This window comes from Schistocerca piceifrons, chromosome 2 (assembly GCF_021461385.2).
Source record: "Schistocerca piceifrons isolate TAMUIC-IGC-003096 chromosome 2, iqSchPice1.1, whole genome shotgun sequence".
Lineage (NCBI taxonomy): Eukaryota > Metazoa > Arthropoda > Insecta > Orthoptera > Acrididae > Schistocerca > Schistocerca piceifrons.
The window spans coordinates 258,509,729-258,519,571 of NC_060139.1; the positions used below are offsets into that span (position 1 = coordinate 258,509,729).

General features: G+C 46.2%; 1 non-coding gene across 1 annotated transcript; it reads left to right on the plus strand.

Moving 5' to 3' along the window:
- Positions 1-1,195: 1,195 nt before the first annotated feature.
- Positions 1,196-1,270, plus strand: Trnat-ugu. The gene has a single exon. It is a non-coding gene; the product is annotated as a tRNA-Thr (tRNA).
- The last annotated feature ends 8,573 nt before the right edge of the window (positions 1,271-9,843 follow it).

The following is a 9,843-nucleotide window of genomic DNA, read 5'->3' on the forward strand; positions in this document are numbered from 1 at the left end:
GGGGCAATAGCCGTGGCGCGGTACGTTTGTATCGAGACAGATTTCCTGAACGAAGGCGTCCCGACAGGAAGACGTTCGAAGCAATTGATCGGCGTCTTAGGGAGCACGGAACATTCCAGCCTATGGCTCGCGACTGGGGAAGAGCTAGAACGACGAGGACACCTGCAATGGACGAGGCAATTCTTCGTGCAGTTGACGATAACCCTAATGTCAGCGTCAGAGAAGTTGCTGCTGTACAAGGTAACGTTGACCACGTCACTGTATGGAGAGTGCTACGGGAGAACCAGTTGTTTCCGTACCATGTACAGCGTGTGCAGGCACTATCAGCAGCTGATTGGCCTCCACGGGTACACTTCTGCGAATGGTTCATCCGACAATGTGTCAATCCTCATTTCAGTGCAAATGTTCTCTTTACGGATGAGGCTTCATTCCAACGTGATCAAATTGTTAATTTTCACAATCAACATGTGTGGGCTGACGAGAATCCGCACGCAATTGTGCAATCACGTCATCAACACAGATTTTCTGTGAACGTTTGGGCAGGCCTCCACGCTCTGCTGACCTCAACCCTCTTGACTTTCATTTATGGGGGCATTTGAAAGCTCTTGTCTACGCAACCCCGGTACCAAATGTAGAGACTCTTCGTGCTCGTATTGTGGACGGCTGTGATACAATACGCCATTCTCCAGGGCTGCATGAGCGCATCAGGGATTCCATGCGACGGAGGGTGGATGCATTTATCCTCGCTAACGGAGGACATTTTGAACATTTCCTGTAACAAAGTGTTTGAAGTCACGCTGGTACGCTCTGTTGCTGTGTGTTTCCATTCCATGATTAATGTGATTTGAAGAGAAGTAATAAAATGAGCTCTAACATGGAAAGTAAGCGTTTCCGGACACATGTCCACATAACATATTTTCTTTCTTTGCGTGTGAGGAATGTCTCCTGAAAGTTTGGCCGCACCTTTTTGTAACACCCTGTATAGTTCTGGCAACACCGGCCATAACCTCCTTCTTCTGTGAGGATGTATACGTATTCCCCGAACTCTTACGGGACTTGGTAAGAATGTCTTCCACGAGTAATGAGTGTGTTGGGGTGGGACACTACGAATGTGGTGTGTGGACATACAAGGTGAGAATGTGGGTCTCGCAGGAGGCGGGCGCGAGATAATCCCTGCAGTCGCGCTATATGCTGTGCTCTCGGTGGCTCAGATGGATAGAGCGTCTGCCATGTAAGCAGGAGATCCCGGGTTCGAGTCCCGGTCGGGGCACACATTTTCACCTGTCCTCAGTGATATATATCAACGCCCGTTAGCAGCTGAAGGTATTAACATAATTCTAAAGTAATTTCACGTTATCTGTCACTGTCAAGAAACATAACTCGATGAAACATGGTCAGTACATAGAAATGGCTCTTACAGTATAGAAAAGAAGGTGATGGAAGAAATACACAATAAGACGAACAGAAATGACACTTTTACTCAAAGACAATAATCACACTGGAGTCACCATCGTTCGTGATGCTCCTTTGGACATTCCAAGAGGCGGGACATGGTTCTTAGTTGGGTGGGTCATCAACGCAGGCGGCAAAGCATGTTCTGCAACCTGCTCCCATGCTGTCCACAAGGAGTTCTTGTCGTACGACATTCCGTTTGTACACCAGACCGGTCGACAACTGTTGGATGGGCATTGGTGCATGCAGACGTGCTGCAACCCGTCTCCTACACGCGACCGATGGGATTTCAGTCGGGGAAATGGGCAGGTCAGGCCATCCGCTCGCTCCAAGAGCTCCGCAACCAGCGCTGTTCCACACCTATGTCTACATAACTAGTCTGCAATTCACACTTACATGCCTGGCAGAGGGTTCACCAAACAATTTCCACACTATTTGTCTACCGTTCAACCCTCTAACAACGCTTGGGGAAAACGAACACTTAGATCTTCCCGTTCGAGCACTGATTCCTCTTACTTTATTACAATGGTCATTTCTTCCAATGAAGGAGGGTGTCAACAAAATATTTTCGCATTGGGAGGACAACGTTGGTGACTGAAATTTCGTGAGACGATCTCGCAGCATCAAGAAACGCCACCCCAACTGCCGTACCGTACGTGTGACACCCTCTCCCCTATTTCGCAATAATACAAAACGAGGGGCCCTTTTTCCAACTTTTTCGGTGGCCTCTGTCAACCGTTTCTGATGCAGATCCCACACCACACACCTATACTCCAGCAGAGGGCGGACAAGCGTAGTGTAGACAGTGCCTTTAGTAGACCTTTTGCGTCTTCTAAGCGTTCTGCCAATAAAACGCAGTCTTTGGTTTGCTTTCCCACACCATTATCTACGTGATCGTTCTGATTCAAGGTGTCCGTAATCGCAATTCCTAGGTATTTAGCCGAATTGAGGCCTTTACATTTGTGAGATTTATTGTGTAAGGCGCTTCAGTCCGGAACCAAGCGGCTGCTACGGTCGCAGGTTCGAATCTTGCCTCGGGCATGGATATGTGTGATGTCCTTAGGTTAGTTAGGTTTAACTAGATCTACGAGGGTTGTTTTTTAAGTAAGGCCCGTTCGCGCGTATAGTCCCGTAGTTCGCGCGGACGCCGCAACAAGCCACCGCGCCACTTGCCGGCATCCTTCCCGTTCACACTAACGCAAGTTGCAGCTCTGTAGCTGACGTATACGCATCGCTGTGCTACTTTATAATGTTTACGATTATTGAATCGCCCGCCGCGTGTGAGATACGGTCAGTGATACGTTTTTTGACCGCTAGAAGCCTATCAGCTGCAGAAATTCATCGTCAGTTAACAGAAGTTCATGGCTTGAATGCAATGAGTGAAGGTAAAGTGCGTCAATGGGTTAGAGAGTTTAAAAATGGCCGTCAAAACGTCCATGACGAAGAACGCTCGGGCCGGCCCTCTGTGATCACATGATTTGGTGGCTGCAGTCGAAACAAAGATTCGTGAGGACAGAAGATTCACAATTTCCACTCTTTCTTTGGAATTTCCACAAGTTTCAAGATCGGTTTTGTACAAAATTGTGTCCGAAAACCTAAACTTTAAGAAACTGTGTTCTCGGTGGGTACCCAGACTCCTCACAGGGGACCACAAAGGGAAGAGATTTGCCACTTCATTGGACTTTTTGATTCGTTACGAGGAAGAAGGGGATGACATGTTGAGTCAAATTGTCACTGGAGATGAAACATGGGTATCCCATATCACTCCCGAAAGCAAGCGACAATCGATGGAATGGCGACACACAACCTAACCCGTCAAGGTCAGAGCCAAACAGACGCTGTCAAAGCGCAAGATTATGGCAACTGTGTTCTGGGACCGACGCGGTGTTTTGCTAGTGGACTTTATGCCACGAGGAACGACAATCAACTCAGATGCCTACTGTGCAACTCTAAAGAAGCTCCGCAGAGCAATTCAAAACAAAAGGCGCGGCATGCTGACAAAAGGAGTTTTGTTCCTGCACGATAACGCTAGGCCTCACACCTCTCAAAAGACTCGGGATTTGATTGATTCTTTTGGCTGGGAAGTTTTGGACCATGCACTATACAGCCCCGACCTTGCTCCTAGCGATTTTCACCTTTTCCGGTACCTGAAACACCATCTTGGCGCGCAGCGCTTCAATGACGACGATGAAGTGAAAGCGGCCGTGAACTCTTGGCTGTCGGAGCAGGCGGCCGAATTCTTTGAAGAGGGGATTAAAAACTTAGTTGTACGGTATGACAAGTGCTTAAATAAACAAGACAACTATGTAGAAAAATAGGTAAAAGTGTGTAGAATCAGAAAATAAAAGTTTTTTTACAAAAGTATTTGTATCTTTTTTTAAAAATAAAGACGGCCCTTACTTAAAAAACAACCCACATAAGCCCAGGGGACTGATGACCTCAGATGTTAAGTCCCATAGTGCTTAGAGCCATTTGAACCATTTATTGTGTAAACAAAATTTTACTCATCCCTTTTAGTACACAGGCGGATGATCTCAAACGTTTCATTATTTAGCGTCAGGTGCCACCTTTCGCACCATACAGATATCTTGTGTAAATCGTTTTGCCGTTGGTTTTCATCTTCTCATGACTGTCCTAGACGACAAACGACAGTATTTATCTGCAAACAGTCTAAGAGGGCTGCTCAGATTGTCTCCTAAACAGGAAAGGGCCTATAACATTTCACTGGAGGAAAGCAAGATATCTCTCTGTTTTACACGATGACTATCCGTCAGTTACTACGAACTGTGACTTCCCTTGCAGGAAATCACTCTTCTGCATGTGGTCGCGGATTGCCGTCCATAAGAATGAACGAAGCCCCAATGCATCCCTGAAGAAATGCAAACGAGTGACTGTACTGTGTTCAAAGTTTTGGAGTCCAGCTCACCTATGTGAAATTACGCTTCAGCACACCATAACACTTGCACCAAAAAAACGATCATGGTCGACAGTGCTGCACGTATCGTATCCTCATATGGCGAGAACTGGGAACGCTTAATGCGCCCAGAAACATTGTCAAACACAATCATTTTGCTGGTCTAGGTGTTACTGTGTAGGTAGCCATAGTGTCGCAAGATTATACTGACCTCCAAATCTCTGAACACGGTACCCTCACCAACAAACGTTACTGTGACACTGTATTCGTTCGCCATGTCCGACTTTTGAGGGGTACATCTTGGATGACTATGCGCGACTGCATCGAGCAGCGCAGGTTGAGGAGCTATAGGAACGAGAGGATATTCGGCGACTGGACTGGCGTGCACGTACCGCCAACTTAAACTCCGTCGATTACGTGTGGGATACGTTGGAGCACGTCCGCATGCATCAAAGACCATCCAGCGTTTGTCAAACTGACTGTTGGAGGAACTACACGCGCTACCAGAAGAACCAGCCTTGTGGTCAGCATAGGAGCACGTTGCAGAAGACGTATCGCAGTCCATTGTGATCACAACTACGATTGAGAACCATGTCCAGCCTTTTGAAATATCTAGGGGGTCATCATGAATGCTGGTAACTCCACAGTAATTCTTGTCTTCGAATAAAAGTGCCATTTCACTTCGCCTCATTGCGCCTTTACATTCTGTTCTGTACTGTAGCAGTTCTTTTTATGTATTGTCTATGTTTCATCGAGCTATGTTATTTGCCAGTAACACATAACGCGAAAGTTACTTGCATGCACACAAGTGTATATATACGACCTCGTGGATGATGTCGGAAACCTCATGTCCGCAGGTCGGGTCTAGTCGCTAGCGTTGCTGCCTCTGGATCACGGGGTCTCGGGTTCGATTCTTGGCTCAGTTGGGGATTTTCTGTGCCCGAGGACTGGGTGTTTGTGTTGACATTATCATCATCATCATCATTATCGTCGTCGTCATCATCATTATCATCATCATCATCATCATCATCATTCGTAATAGTGGCTAGAATGGGCTGTGTAAAAAAAAAAAATTGGATTGTGTAAAAGTTGGGACTTTGTACGGGCGCTGATGACAGCGCAATTGAGCGCACCGCAAACCAAACATCGGAAACCTCATGAAGCCGTTCGCGGATGATGTTGTTGTATACGAAGAAGTCGAAGTGCAGGAAAATTGTAGCGAAATGCAGGAAGACTCGCAGAGGATAGACGCTCGGTTCTAGGATTGGCAGATGATCCTCAACATAAACACACACGCTACGTGTTGCTCATGAATAGGAAAAATGGCCCGTTATTATTTGATTAATCGAACGCAGAATAGCCACCGGGGCCAATCGCATCGGTTAAATATCTGGGAGTATGCCCAGGAAGTGACTTAAAATGATACGACGAAATAAAACCAATCGAAGGGAAATCACATGCAAGGCTGATCATAATTGGGGGAATCCTCAAGAAGTGTAGTGTAACAGCGAAGGGGGTAGGTAAGAAATCCCTCATTCGACCGATACTTGAACATTACTCCTGTATTTGGCATCCACACCAGACAGAATTCATAGAGGAAACAGTGAAGATCAAAAGAAGAGCAGCGATAGTGTCACTGCAACTCCAGTGACTGACTCTGTAAGAGAGGTTTCGTGGATCACAGAGTGTTTTACGGTCCAGATTCCTAGAACCTAGGTTCTCAGGAGAGCCAACCAATGTACTGCTCCCTCCAACAAATATCTCGAGGAAAGATCGTGCAGGTACAATTACGGTCGCGCTGCGCTCCAAAGGCGTGCGATCACGTTTAATGTGGATGCAGCCCGGCGATGTCCTAGGAGTGGCGTTGAAACGCCCGATAGGTGGCAGTGGTGTCAAGCGTTATCAACGTCGCCCTATTGATCATAGCTCAACGAACTACTGTGTTTGGTAATCAGCGCCCAAAGGAAAGCAATGGTTTCACTGACGCCCTTTATGCCACCGTCTAAGGCCTTTTCGTGTCGATTCTGAGCGTCGGTGTGTCTGAAATGTTTCTCTCGATCACCCATAAGAAAACATGGTGTTTTCAACGGTGGGCGTCGCGGCTCTGACCTCCATCGGAGAGGCGCCAAAAGAAGGGACGAAATGTGGGAAAGAGGGACTGTGACAACCTTCCTATCTTGAGACGCTTCTGCGGTGCCGTTGTGTAGAATTGTGGTGATATTTGATACCAATGTGATATCATTAATCGACCTTACATGTCACGTAAACTGAACTGTGATTATTCTTCCACATGTGTCGACACCTTGGATTTTCAAGCGTCGTCGAGGTCAAGATTGACCTCGCAAGGCGCCACGGTTTTGCACCATTGCAGAAGAAGGTTGTATACATGTTTGAGCCAAATTTCAGAGTTATGTTCTATTTTGCAGTAATTTGATATAATTATCAAGTGATTTTGGATTTAGCAATTGATTTAGTATCGGCATAATTCGTGCCAGCAGCCGCAGTTATACGATTGATACATGGAAGACGATAACTATGTTCCGAAAGAGTGATCCTTTAATTCCGTTGCACAGTGTTCGTCTATGACAGGTTTGAGTCCAGTTGTGACGCATGGATCCTGTAGTCCAAGAATACCATGCTTTTACGTTTGATGTACATCTACATTTACATTCCGCAAGCCACCTTAGGGGTGTGTGGCGAAGGGTACTTTGTGTACCAGTGTCACCTCTCCCTTTTTTCTGTTCCATTCGCGAATGGTTCACGGGAAGAACGATTCGTGATAAGCCTTTGTGCGGGTTCGGATGTCTCTAATCTATCGTCAAGGTCTTTTCGAGAGATATACGTAGGGGGAAGCATTGTGCAGACTAGCTCTTCTAAGAATGTACGCTCTCGCAATTTCAACATTGAAACGCCCCTCTCTTGCCGCGTCTGCTGCTGTAGCTGACTGAGCATCTCGCATGTCCCTGATGCTTTTACGCATACTAAACGAGTCTGATTAGATGGGTACATCACGTAACTAATAAGGAGGTACTGACTAGAATTGGGAAGAAGAGAATCTGTGACACAACTTGACTAGAAGAAGGGATCGGTTGGTAGGACACGTTCTGAGGCATCAAGCGGTCACCAATTTAGTACTGGAGGGAAACGTATAGGGTAAAAATCGTAGATGGAGACCAAGAGATGAATACACTAAGCAGATTCAGAAGGATGTAGGTTGCAGTAGTTATTCGGAAATGAAGAGGCTTGCACAGAATAGAGTAGCATGGAGAGCTGCATCAAACTAGTGTTTGAACTGAAGACCACAACAATAACAAACAAATCTGCTCTGTTTCTTTTATCAGTCCTATCTGGTACGGATCCCAGACTGACGAGCTACATTCAAACATTGGTCAAACGAGTGCTCTTCCTTTGTCGATGGACTATATACCCTGAGCATTTTTCCGATGAATCTCAGTTTGCTTTACCCACGATTAATTTTATATGGTCGTGCCACCTCAAATCGCCCCGTAATCCTATTCCTACACTGTTGTGGAAGTAGATACTTCCACTGATTTTTCTGCAATTATATAATCATACACTGGAGGGTGTTTCTGTGTAAGCATTAGCAGTACGTTACATTTGTTTACGTTGATGGTCAATTGCCGACCAATTCTCTGCAGGTCTTCCTGCATTTCACTACAACTTTCTAGCGTTACGACTTTGCATTACCCCGCATTAAGAGCAAGTTACCACCCTTAGCAGCCAGCAGATATCTGCGGAAAACTGACCGAATTTTAATGTAGGTTTTACTGGACACAATTTCCTCATGGAAAACTGCATCATCTACGAAAAGCCCGAGATTGTGACTGGCCTTATCCACTATGTTATTGATGGATAACATGAACAGCAACAGTCTTCCCTTTGGCGACACTAGATTTTAGTTCTGTGTCCGTGGGCGATTTTCCATTCCCGATATCGTGCCGCACTCTGTCTGTAGGGAAATTTCCATCAAGTAGCTAACATAATTAATGTTGAAGCTTGCACTTATGAGCAGAATGTATTGAACGAAATACATACACACAGCAGATGCAGACATTTAGACACCTGTAACTTCTGCCTAAGACAACAGAATGCAGCCAGCCGAAAACACAGCCCATACAATGTTCAGAGTTGAAGCCAAAGTTGCCGACGGGTAGCAAAAGGCTAATTGAATGTTCCAGGTAAGTGATCGCAGGAGAGAATGGTCGCTCCGAGCTGTGGGAGCTCAGTTATACACTGAGTAAACGGAAGTCAAGGGATACCTCCTAACATCGTGTCGGACTTAGTTTTGCCCGGCGTAGCGCAGCAGCTCGACGTGGCATGGACTCAACAAGTCGCTGGACGTCTCCTGCAGAAATATTGAGCCATGCTCCCTATATAGCCGCCCACAATTGCGAAAGTGTTGCCAACCATGGATCTCGTGCACGAACTGACCTCACGATTATGTCCCACAAATGTTCTATTGGATTCATGTCGGGTGATCTGGGTGGCCAACTAATTCGATGGAGTTGTCTGTAATGTTCTTCAAACACATTGCGAACAACAACTTCCCAGTGATATGGCACATTGTCATCCATAAAACTTCAATGGTTTTTTGGGAACATGAAGCCCATGAATGGTTGTAAATGGTCTCAGTTGGTTCATTTGGACCAGAGGACCGGGTCCCTTCCATGTAAACAGAGCCTATACCATCATCGAGCCACTACCTTGCACAGTACCTCGTTGACAACTTGGGTTCACGTGCTTGTGGGGTTCTGCGCCACACTCGAACCTGACCATCAGCTATTACGAAATGAAATCGACACTCATCTGACCAGGTCACGGTTTTCCAGTCGTCTAGCGTCCAACCGATATCGTCACTAGCCCAAGACAGGCACTGTGGCAATGTCGTGCTGTCGCAGTAAGAACTCGCGACGGTCGTCTGCTATCATAGCCCATTAAAGCCGAATTTCGCCGCACTATCCTAACGGATACGTTCGTCGCAAGTCCCACATTGATTTCTGCAGTTTCTTTCAGGCTATGTTGCTTGACTGTTACCACTGACAACTCTATGCAAACGCTGCTGCTCTCGGTCGTTAAGTGAAGGGCGTCGCCAGTCCATTGTCCGTGGTGAGAGGTAGTGCATAAAATGTGATTTTTTTCGGCAAACTCTTTACAATGAGGATCTCGGAATACTGAATTCCCTAACCATTTGCAAAACGGACTATCCCATGCATCTACCTTCAGCCACCACTCAACTTTCAAAGTCTGTTAATTCCCGTCATGTGGCCATAAATCATGTTGGGAACTTCTTCACATGAACCACTTGAGTACAAATAACAGCTCCCCTTTTTTTTCCTCTATTGTGATTTCATTCCCCATCCCCATATGGGCGTGGGAGGGCTGGCAGCTGCACAATCTGCCACTCTTCAGCCGAATGATACAGTTAATAAACAGATGAAAACTATATAAAAGGCGAT